Below are 13,330 nucleotides of genomic sequence, written 5' to 3' on the forward strand. Positions count from 1 at the left end.
TAGTAATTGTATATGCTTTTTCATTTGACCTCGTGCACCTTAAAATCTCCTAAAATTTCTATCAATTCTAACACTAGAGGCCAGTGTTTAACAAATCTTGGTAAGAGGATATTTAACGTAGGCTAGAGTGAATTTTAGTTTCTGCATTATGTCAGTTTCCCTCAGGTTTACACAGGTGCCTTAGCAGAGCACGTAACCACATGTTCATCACATTATCTATTGTAACATGTTCCAATAGCCTTGAAAGAGTCCAAATAATTCATCATGAACATTTTAGAATTCACTTTAGAATTTCAATACTAACAAATATTTTGGGAAAGGTTTTGCATAAAGTATGCTTGTGCAATACCTGTTTTCTTTATATTAAAAGACAGTTAGTTTGATATATTGTTATCTAATGATATATTGTTATCTAAGGCAAATATATAATGTAATGATATGTAAACATTTAGACAGTGACAGCAAAGGTCATGGGTTTGATTCTCTGATAATGCATGAACTGATTAAATCTTGAATGCAATGTTGGATAAACTCATCTCCCAAATGCGTGAATGAAAATGTATGCAGAAGTGCTCAAACCAGGTTAAAACGTACCTTCAGGAGAAGCCGCCTATATACTTTCTACTAACTGTCTACTAACTTTGCCAGGCCTCTATAGGAGTTTGTCTAGCTTTCCTCCTTTCTCAACCCCCTTTCTTAAGCAAATCCCTTAAGGAATGCCAAATATTCAAGTAGCAGTGTAGCCGTCTAATCTTCCGGGAAGTTAAAACACTCTCCATGGAGTGACTGAAATATAAATATATAAAACCAGAACTGCAACCATGCTCAGGAGAATACACTTTGCTTACCTTGAGGACAATTTTATTGCTTAAGTTGTTCATTCACATCTTGTCAAACTTAATGGAGTTCTGGGTTATATATAGACACAAATTAGACAATTATTAACATTATAGATTTTTTTTTTTAAAACTGTTGCAGACAGAATGATTTTAACGGAATTTGATAATTAATATTCAGATCTCTGATTTAATTGCAGACTTTGAGACGTTGGAAAACTGAGGACAGTTTGAGACTATTTTGTTTTTGTTTTTTTCATGGAGAAAAATCTAAGTATAAAAAAAATCTAATTTAATCTTATTACTGTCTCGATAGAATATACACAGCTATTAAATTATTCAGTTATTGAGTCAGGTAATCAAATTTTTATCTGTATTGTGACACATTACTAAGTGAATCTGGATATTTAACAAGAAAAAAAAACATTATTATTTGGAAATGAAAAAGTGGATTACAAGGACATTTTGGGAATTTGAAATTACATCCAGAAACCTATTTCATTCACAATCCTGGAAATTACATTAAGAATGTAACAGTGTTACTTTAGCATCATTGAAATATGTTATATTTTTATATTTTTAATTTAAAATTTAGTTTGTCATTTTTGTAGTTTTGTTAATTTTATTAGTTTTTATTCTATTGTATTTCAGCTTTGTTTGCTTTGCAACTAGCTGAAATAAAATGTTTTGTATTGTATTTTATTTGAGTTAATGTTTAAATTATTTAGTTTTTATGGCATTAACTTTAGTAACCTATAATAACCCTGGAATGTAAATAGGGCCATTTCAGAAACTTCCTACTGGAGGCATTGGAAGCCATTCATCCAAATGCATGTAAATACAGTAGCTGAGTGCATAATGCCATCCCAATGCTAGGAGGCGCTGGTGCTCATTACATCCAGGCATTTGCCACCAGGTTTGCATGACCCACACAACCTCATTTATTTTCTTTTGTATATGTGTGGTTCAGCAGGCGAGACGGGTTTTTCCTGCTGATAGCTACCGATGACAGGCTTGAGTCACTCGCACAGTGCCCATTGTTTGCTGTTTGCTGATGTGGATGTAGATCTGGAGGGCATTTTCTGTTGCTGGTCCCAGTGCACAATGGCACAGAGATGCTGACACCCAACAAAAATGTCTTTATTTAGCTAAACTGAAACGGCTCACGATGACACGTGTGTGCTTCACCACTAGTCCTCCCTGTTTTCCCTCACAGAGAGAAAGACAGGAAGGGAGAGGATGAGGGCTTTTCATTTGTAAAGTTGAACCAGACTTCCAGTCTCGAAATTATTGTTTTGTGAAGTTTGTGAAGGCCTAAATTATCTTTTGTCTGTCCACAAAATTCAGCAATTTTTACCACTGATTGTAGGCCTGATTAATTCCTGATTAATAATAGGCCAGCATCATATATTTGTTTCATATATGATGCTGAAAGTTTAAGAATACTTCACTTGTCTGCATGTGATGTAGCATAGTGCTCTGATGTCCACAGTATATTTTTAGCCACAAAGTTAAAGGTGTGGTCATATGTACCCTTTCACATTCAGGGGTCCTCACAAGTGAAAGTTGGGTAAACTTCTATAGTGGTGAACAAGAGATTTCTTCAAATGGTCTAAGCAGCATTAACTACTTTTCTGTAATGTAATGCCAATGTAATATAACAAAGTATTGTGTTATAAGTGTACAATAATTTAAAAAAATTAAATAATAATAAAACAAAATAACAGATTTACCATGTGAATTACTGTGGAAACGTATCATCACACTCAGATGTACTGCATTGACCATGTTGATATGGTCATGTGACCTACAGCATCAGTTGCGTTACTTCAATCCACAAATCCTCTCCCATGGCCTTTTAAAGTGTCCATCAAATGCAACACAACTTAGTAGGAAACTATTTTCTGTGAATGTGCAAGACTTCCGACTCAAAGTATTAGTGCAACAAGTGTGTTTATATTTATGACAATACATTAAAATAATATGATATTGTAAACTGATATTTCTTATCAAGCATCATAATGACCTGTTTTGTACAGCTAAAATAACTGGAAGATTATAACACCGGAAAGAAGCCTTGCACGCTCAAGTTACAAAAGGCCGCACCCACTATTAAATGGACGCATAATGATAGTGCATGTACAAAGTTAACACGGGTATTGTTCAACATGTAGTGTGCATGCGTCGAAAACATCCTACTTTGAAAGACTAGCACGCTTTAATTGTGCACGAGATGGAGATAAAAGCAAAAATGCATTACCTTGGTGTATAAAAACTGTTATAGAGACGTTTAAATGTAGTTTAACCCATGTATAGAAGAAAATAAATGCATTGCTTATGAAGTTTCTATCATAATATGGAACATCCATGAACATTCTTTTGGAATTTTTTAAACAGTGGAGACCTAGATATTTCAAAGAGACAAAGGCAACAAAACCCACTGTCTCAAACATCTTATCAAATCTGCATGATCAGGGATGATGTGAGACAGTTATAATGGCTGTTTCTGTTCATGTGCGATTCAGAATTGAGTCAGATAGGGGGTCTGCATGAGCGACACAGACGGAAGACATATTAGCGATCATGTGTGAGGCGTTAAAGACAGGATTTTCTGCTGAATGAGTGGTGTCAAGGTCAGGAAGAAAGAAATAAGACAGAAAAGGAGTTTAACTGTGACAAAAAAACTAGCATGAATTATTCATTTGCCCCTTTTTCTTACCCTCTTCTTCACAGCACACAGTCCTGACAGCTTTATTTCAGCTCAGTCTAGAGAAAAGAGTGTGGCTTTCTGCACCTTCTTACTTCCCAAAATGGCCTTTTAATTAGGCTGACAAATTACAGTCGACGTTTGCTGCAGCTATTGGGAAAAGGAACTGTGGGAAATTTGTGTTCCTCAAGCTTTCTTTTGTCTGCTGACTGTAAAGAGAAGTAGCAGCCGGTGGGAACCTATTATTGAGACAAAAATTCAAAACAGTACCATTAGCATCTTCTAAAAGTATCAGCTTCTTTTTTCTCTGAATATTTTATCACATTTACAGCATTTGTAATGTGTTATTTTTATATAAAGTGTCATGTTTTGTAATGTATTGATAACAGTTATAGGATAAAAATAGGTTATGATCAAATGCTTTCCATAACAATTGCCTGTGGTAGCATATGAAGAGTTTATTTGCAAAAACATATAAGTCCGTTTTTAACAATTTTCAAAAAATCATGTTTTTTCATTGTGCATTCCAATTAATCTCAATCAAACTGCAGTTGGGTTATTTTGATTAGGTAAAAAACAACTAAAAAATACATCTAACTAACACAATAAAGCACAATAAAAACATAACAATAAAAAACATGATTTTTGAAAATTATTTTTGAGTTATCTATTTTTGCAAATAAATTCTTCATATATATATATATATATATATATATATATATATATATATATATATATATATATATATATAATAAATATATACATATAGGCCCGGTTTCACAGACAGGGCTTAGACTAAGCCAGGATTAAATCATTGTTCAATTAGGACATTTAAGTAATTTTTATAAACATGCATAGAAAAAAACATTACTGGTGTGCATCTTGAGACAAAACAAAGGCACCGATATATTTTAAGACCAGTCAGTGCAAGTTTATTTCAGTTCAAACAGCTCAGACTTACACTTTAGTCTAGGACTAGGCTTAAGCCTTGTCTGTGAAACCGGGGGATATGGTATACATATCCATATATAGTACTACTATATATGTAGTAGTACTTATATACTATATAAAGTAGTATATAAATATATATACCCATTTGGGGGACCATAAGGCCATGAAGACGTAAAATAAAGACTCCATTGCAGTGACAGGAATTTGAGGGGTCATAAGAGATTTAGTTAATCTGCTAAACTTCGACCTCTGGTGGAGAAAAACAAAGAGTTGTGAGTAATTGCATGGATTTGCCCATGGAGTGTCTCATTACAGTTATATATACACTCACTGGCCACTTATTAGGTACACCTTGCTACCGGGTTGGACCCAAAAGGTTGCCTTCAGAACTGCCTTAGTTCTTCGTGGCATAGATTCAACAAGGTGTTGGAAACATTCCTCAGAGATTTTGGTCCATATTGACATGATAGCATCACGCAGTTGCTGCAGTTTTGTCGGCTGCACATCCATGATGCGAATCTCCCGTTCCACCACATCCCAAAGATGCTCTATTGGATTGAGATCTGGTGACTGTGGAGGCCATTTGAGTAAAGTGAACTCACTGTCATGTTCAAGAAACCAGTCTGAGATGATTTGAGCTTTGTGACACGGTGCATTATCCTGCTGGAAGTAGCCATCTGAAGATGGGAACACTGTAGTCATAAAGGGATGGACATAGTCAGCAACAATACTCAGGGGGGCTGTGGCGTTTAAACGATGCTCAGTTGGTACTAAGGGGCCCAAAGTGTGCCAAGAATTGGTGGTGGTTGAGGAGATTCTTCCCCTTCTATGTAAAGCGCTTCGAGTACCCAGAAAAGCGGTATATAAATGTAACGAATTATTATTATTATTATTAAGAAAATATCCCCCACACCATTACACCACCACCACAAGCCTGAACCGTTGAGGCAAGGCAGGATGAATCCATGCTTACATGTTCTTTACACCAAATTCTGATCCTACCATCTGAATGTCGCAGCAGAAATCGAGACTCAAAGGCAACGTTTTTCCAATCTTTTATTGTCCAATTTTGGTGAGCCTGTGTGAATTGTAGCCTCTGTTTCCTGTTCTTAGCTGACAGGAGCAGCACCCGGTGTGGTCTTCTGCTGCTGTAGCCCATCTGCTTCAGGGTTTGACGTGTTGTGCGTTCAGAGATGGTTTTCTGCATACCTTGGTTGAAACGAGTGGTTATTTGAGTTACTGTTGCCTTTCTATCATCTCTAACCAGTCTGCCCATTCTCCTCTGACCTCTGACATCAACAAGGCATTTTCGTCCACACAACTGCCGCTCACTGGATATTTTCTCTTTTTCGGACCATTCTCTGTAAACCCTAGAGATGGTTGTGCGTGAAAATCCCAGTAGATCAGCAATTTTTGAAATACTCAGACCAGCCCGTCTGGCACCAACAACCATTCCACGTTCAAAGTCACTTAAATCCCTTTACTTCCCCCTTCTGATGCTCGGTTTGAACTTCAGCAAGTCGTCTTCACCACATGTAGATGCCTAAATGCATTGAGTTGCTGCCATGTGATTGGCTGATTAGCAATTTGTGTTACCAAGCAATTGAACAGGTGTACCTAATAAAGTGGCCGGTGAGTGTATAACACCTTCTCTTAAAGTAATAGTTCATTAAAAAATGAAAATTGTGTTATCGTTTACCCAAAAGAATGTTTTGAAAAATGTCTGGGGTTTTTTTTTGTTTTTTGCCCATACAAGAAAATTGTATACAATTTTGTTTGTTCTCACACAGAAGAACAAAGTCATACAGGTTTGGAGCGACATGACGGTGAGTAAATTATTACAGAATTTACAATACATTTTTTGTGCATACCAGCACTTCTGACTTGTTGCTGGTACTCAGATTCAAAGTGCCAGTGTCTGGGTGATTAGAAATGACACTATATCAAGCACACTACCTAGGAGGGGGCACCGTGAATTACCTCTCTTCCTGACAAATCACGTGAGTGAATGCAAGTGGATTCGGTCTACCGCAGGGTTCCTCAAATCTTTCCCTGGAGGTCCAATCTGCCACAGAGTTTACCTCCAATCCTGATCAAACTCACCTACCTGTGATTTTCTAATGATCTTGAAGACTCTGATTAGCATGCTCAGGTGTGTTTGATTAGGGTTAGAGCTAAACTCTGCAGGAGTGGGCCAGATTTGAGGATGCCTGGTCTACTGCAAGGGTTTTCAAGCAGGTCAGGCCTCATGCAGAGTAGTAAAATAATAATTAATTACTGATTTGAATCAGAACGTTTTAACGAAAACAATACCTTAAAATGAAAAGAATCAGGTTTTTGCGATCAGATCAGTTTAAACCAGTAAACTCCTGGAAAGTTCAAAGATCCAGTAAGCGAATGTATTCAGACAGTAATGAGTTCAAAACAGCACTAATGCAGAGAAAACATGGGTGATTTAATCAGAGATGGGAGAGAGAATAGCGACTAGCGTCCAGAAGTCAGTAAAAGAGCATTCTTTTCAGCATATATTTGGCTTAAAAGCACGAGTGTTTAATAATGAATACTGGCTGAAGGTGTTTTCACTTCTTTTTTTCTACTTCAAGCTCTGACTTAGAATATAGTGCATGAGTCCTTCTGAGCAATTTTATGATCTTTTATGGTGCTTTTGCATAATTTCTGAAGCTTGAAAGCACCATTTTCCAGTTTAACTGAATAAATAATGACAGAATAAAAATGTTTGGCTTTACTCTTCCTTTAATCTTCAATCGTACATTCTGACTGTGAGATTCCCCTGTGTATCTGAACACCGTCTAGACGGTAGTTTCTGCATTTTCATACATTCAGCAAGAGACAAATTCTTCTGATATGCAACACACTTTTTCTGCTTCCACTCTAGGCAAATTAGCTCAAGATTAGCTTGCAGAGGAAAAGTCTGAAATAAGAATATGCCAACTGAGTGAAAGCTTAAAGGAATATTTCACCCAAAAATGCAAATTTACTTAATTTATTCAGTCTCAGGTTTGTTTTTTCATTGGAAAAAATGTATAATTTCACTTGCTCAAGAATGCATCCTCTGCAGTGAATGGGTGCCATCAGAATGAGAGCAGATAAAAACATCACAATAATCCACATGACACGAGTCCATCAATTAATATCTTGTGAAGCAAAAAGCTATGTTTGTAAGAAACAAATCCATAATTAATCCTCTCACAACAAAATCCACCAACATGCTTGTTTTGGATGCTTGATACAGTATGCCTATTTCTCTCCTGATTCAGGCAAGATGACTGTTATACTGGAGAAAACAATATTATGGATAGAGGACTCATATTTTTAGGAAGCAAGAGTTTGAAGTTAAAAACTTTACAGTGATTGATTTGTTTCTTACAAACATGCAGCTTTTCACTTCCCAAGATTGATTAATTAATGGACAGGAATCGTGCGGATTACTTGTGTATTATTATGATGTTGCAAGCTGTTTTGGGCTCTCATTCTGACGGCACCCATTCACTGCAGAGGATCCGTTGGTAAGCAAGTGACATAATGCTTTAAATGCTAAAGAAACAAACTCATCTACATCTTGGATGGCCTGAGAATGAGTACATTTTCAGCAAATGTTAATTTTTGGGTGAACTATTCCTTTAATGTTTGTAGCTGTTCAGTAAACAGATGCTAGAATCTTTGCAAGATGGTGAGTTTGCTAGATGAATTTCTTTCAGCTGTGCTTGTGTGTGTACATGTGGGTGGTAACTCTCTCTTATACTCCATAGATGCAAAAGCTGCACCGTTGCTACAGTAAACGCAATTAACAGGTGCAACTTCAAGGCATCTCTTTTTCACTTAGCGCTCATGAAACGTCCCCCATTATGTTTCATGGGTCTGTTTAAACTGGTGGTCCTCTTCAGACCGATTTAACGCACATCAGTTGAATGCAAGTGAGAAGAACTTATTGTTTGTCCCATGTAAACTGAATTATATCAGCGTGGAGAAGCAGCTTCTCATAAAAGCGCGCTAGCAGGGCTTTCTGTCTGTGTAAACGGCTAATCAGATGCAGAGACGTCTGCCACTTGACAAGCACAGAGGCTCAATGAGGTGAAGCTTTCCCTATTGCCAAGCCATCGCCACGGAAACAGCATTCCGTGCCAGAGCGCATCCTCAGGGACTGGAGGTGACTGCCCACCGCTTCTATATGCACTAAATAAGTGGATTGAAAAGGAGCTGTAGAGAGCAGACTCTTCCCCTGAAGACTTCCTCTGGCTCTCTAGGCGCCGAGGCCTCTGCTGTCTCACTGTAAAGCCACACTAATATCAAACACAGCTGTGCTGGCAGAACGCTATGTGACAGGCCAAGAGCTGGCAATTTGTGTCAGTAGCTGGAGTAGCTGCTCCAATTTGGCGACCATTTGTTTGTTAGCTTAGGAAGTCGGTGCAACTTTACCTCAACACTGAAGGCCACAGCCATATCACCCTGCAGCCCAAGACTGGTTGCCAACTGAAGCTAAGCAGGGCTGAGCCTGGTCAGTACCTGGGAGACCTCCTGGGAAAACTAGGTTGCTGTTGGAAGAGGTGTTAGTGAGGCCAGCAGGGGGTGCTCACCCTGTGGTCTGTGTGGGTCCTAATGCCCCAGTATAGTGACGGGGACACTATACTCTAAAAAGAGCACCGTCATTTGGATGAGATGTTAAACCGAGGTCCTGACTCTCTGTGTTCATTAAAAATCCCATGACACTCATCGTAAAGAGTAGGGGTGTAACCCCGGTGTCCTGGCCAAATTCCCTCCACTTGTCAATCATGGCCTCCTAATAATCCCCATCCACTTGATTGGCTCTATGACTCTCTCTCCTTTCCACCTGTAGCTGGTGTGTGGTGAGCGCACTGGTGCCGTTGTGCTGAGGCTGTCATCGCATCATCCAAGTGGATGCTGCACACTGGTGGTGGTTGAGGAGAGACCCCCTATATGATTGTAAAGCGCTTTGGGTGTACAACAATACACATTAAAGTGCTATATAAATGCCTCATTCATTCATTCATTCATTCAAAGCATAAATATTCAATGGAATAACATATTTGTTTCACTATGTTTGGCTAAATAACTGTAAATGTCGGGGAAGTTCAAAATGTTTTGGAAAAATGTTGTTTTAAAATGTCAACTACCCAAAAGCAAAAGTAGAAAGTTGTGACCTGTAAAAAAGTGTATTGCTCTAGGCTATGCTCCGGAAAAAATGCTAACACAAAAGCATTACAAGCAAACTATTCACCTTATTTTGCATGGCCTTATTTTGTAAATTGAATGTTTATGGCTTCCCGTGTCATCCAGCTGTTCAGCTGTACAAAACAAAATTATCTTAATTATTAACACACTGGCTTGTAGTGCAAATAAGTTTATTGTTTACTGCACTTTGATATTCTTCTCATTATTCCCTACAATGGCTAATGAACTGGAAGTATTGTACATTCACAGAAAACGGCTTACTTCCGCATTGAAAAATGAACAATCAAAAGATCCATTTTTTTAATGTTTTAAAAATATTATTTTCTACGAATGTTAAGGGAAGATTGAGTGTAATCATTTTGCAAACATCATGGGAGTGTTAACTTTGAGAGAACCTTGCCAGAACATTAGCTTGGGAACATTCCTTGTTAGCTGGGATTCCAGCATTATATCATGTGTGGTAACCTTAATATTTACAATTAACATTCAGTGTTACTTTTGTTTGGAAAATAATTAACATAGAAAATGAACCGCCACACTCTAAATGTAATTTCCCCCTGTAATTTATTAATGTACATTTTTGTGTGTGACTATCTCTTATTCATCACTCTTTAAAGTTTAAAAAAACAGATAGTTCTAGAATGGCTAAAGTTGGATTTTTCCATAAACTGCACTGAAAGAAGAACTAAAACAGTTAAACAGTTTCCAGTGTGATGGAAATATTCATCATCATTAGGATGTGTGGGATAGCTGTGTAAACGGCATGTTTTCCCAACAGGCCCTTGTGGACCACTCCTAAAAATTAAGTTTAATTCTGTGTTAAAAACTATACAGTTTTATAGCACTGCTGGTTACCCAGCATGCAGTGCGACTGGGGTCAAATCAGAGTGAGTTTGAATTGATTATAAAAGTGTGTGAAATGGGTTTAGGGGAATATACTGTAAGTCTATTATTCACATTTATATTCACACGTATGTGCATTTCTGTACCATCAATCAAGTCAATCTGTAAATTATGGGTGGTGTATGAGGTGTTGATATGTTAAAACATATCACATGGTATGCTAAATGACAGAATGTAGTACAAAATACAACAGCCAATTAAACTGACATAAAATATTGCACTCTGCCAACTAAAACAGGGTGAAACTGTAATTATAGAACTGCAGAAATGCTGTGTCAAAAGCTTCAACACATTCCTCCGCAGTGTTAAATACGACATAAGCTTGGACTCCACTGCATGGACACCAAGCCTGATGGAAGTTTTATTTCAGATCTGTCATTTTTTAGGCCTTGAAACAGAGCTTGTTCTCCATCACAGTATGTGAGATTCAGCCAGCTTTCTCTCAGTGAGAAAGTGATGTATGTGGGTAGAAGATGAGTACACATGGTCGGTAATTAGTCTCGTTGGGTTTGAGTTCAATGGCTTACAGATGGCTGGGTGGATCAGAAATGTTTCACTTAATTCTTTCTGTGGCTCTGGTTAAGACATGCAACTTGCAGCACCTTGAGATAGAATACGAATGTATGGTGATATTTAAAATTATGGTGATTAAGTCATCATGATATGAAAAATTTAACTCAGAAATATGTCTCATTATGCACATAAAAAAGGGGTTGCAAACAGTATTTCACATCGATTAGTGCATTACACATGGCTGTCAGTCCCCAGATTGTTTATGCATGTCCCGTGTGCTTTAGTATGGGCTGTTCTGTGCAAATGTCATGTCTACAGTTTTTTTAAAGCAATTTAGCAAAAAAACAAAACAAAAAAAACAGGTGAATGCATTTACTCTTTTTACTTAAAATGCATAATATGTTTTTCTGGTCCCATATGAAATATTTAGTTTTGAAATGTGGGGCATTACCATTGCGAGCATGCTGATATAAAAGAAGAGTTGGAGTTTATTAAATCATGAATGATATTCCAGAGAAGCTCAGGGTGTGTCATATTTAGTTACAGCTGCTTTCATTTTTTTGTCCCTAAAAAGTAAATGTGCTCAAGACACTGAGTTCCTAACTTCATATTCATCACTTTTTTCCAAGTAAGAGGAGTACCACACCTAACATTTACAGCATTATCAACATGTAACTGCATTCACAGCCATTCTGTAATTGTGAAAAAATGAAGATCTATCTATCAATGCAATATTAATTTAATAACTAAAATTTAAATATATAATACGTTTAATTTGTCTATTTTGCACATTTTTAGCAAATGTTTTATCCACCGTGCAACATATCCTTCTGAATAAATATCATACAGTATAAATTCATACTGATCTGTCAGTGACACTTGATTGTCTACATTAATGTAATGAAATAATATATGCAAGGCAGCATGAGGGATGCAGGATGTTGCCCTTGTTGCACCTTCCTTCCCCCTCCACCCTGCAGCATGAACATTCCTCTATTTTTATTGCTAGAGTACATGCTTTTCTGTATAATGCCTATTAGCACAGAAGAAAGTTGTAGATGTAAAGATCTCCTAAGTGCTTTCAGATGACATTTGAAGAACATTTCTGAGTTCAAAGTTCAGTCTTAAACTTCAGCTTTAAAGTAAGCATGTGTATGTAGCCTACATGTGGAAGAGGGAGATAAAATAAAACCGGTGTTAAGAAGACACCCCGCAGACCGCAGCAGGAAACCATATTATTTTGGCTCTCACCAGCTTCCTGTTTCTGCCACAGATATTTCAGTACAGCTTGAGACACTGTGATTTACCTATTGTTATTGTTACCCTTGACCTCACTACTACATATAACCACATATTATGGAAACCTGTTTCCACCTTGGGCTAAAAAAAATTAAAAAGGTAAATAGAATTTTTTTTAACACAACTTTTGTCACAATCTACGCATGTGCTGATTTGTGACTGCGTGTTTTGAGTTTGAGCTCCATCAAATTTATTCTTTATCGTCTATTTTCCATCTTAAAAACAATTTTATACACTATCATTTTCGTTTCTATAACGTGTGAATATATCCCCTATAACATTCTAAAACAAAACCAATCAGAGCGCCTTGTTATCACTAGTTAGGGCCCAAGCCAGTAAGGCCAGTAAGTCTAAATGAGTCTATTCCACCAAGCTACTGTTATAAACATGAGCCCCGTCAGACTGGTCGTGGCGGCAGTGTTGCAACAATATATAGTGATATTCTCAATGTTACTCAGAAAACAGGATACAGGAGGTTTAACGCATTCAAAATACTTCTGCTTAATGTTACACTGTTAGATATGCAAAAGAAATCTCTCCCATCTCTTGCTCTGGCTACTGTGTATAGACCGCCAGGGCCATATTCAGATTTCCTAAAAGAATTTGCAGATTTCATCTCAGATCTATTGGTTAATGTTGATAAAGTGCTAATTGTTGGAGATTTTAACATTCACATTGATAATACAAATTATGCGTTAGGACTTGCGTTTACTGACCTAATAAACTCTTTTGGAGTCAAGCAAAACGTCTAGATTTAATTATATAGCATGGACTTGATCTTACTGATATAGATATCGTACCTCAAAGTGATGATGTTACTGATCATTTCCTTGTATCGTGCATGCTGCGTATTACTTATATTAACTATATGGCTCCACGTTATCGTCCGGGCAGAACTATTGTTCCAGCC

The sequence above is a fragment of the Barbus barbus genome (genome assembly GCF_936440315.1).
Source record: "Barbus barbus genome assembly, chromosome: 14".
Classification (NCBI taxonomy): domain Eukaryota; kingdom Metazoa; phylum Chordata; class Actinopteri; order Cypriniformes; family Cyprinidae; genus Barbus; species Barbus barbus.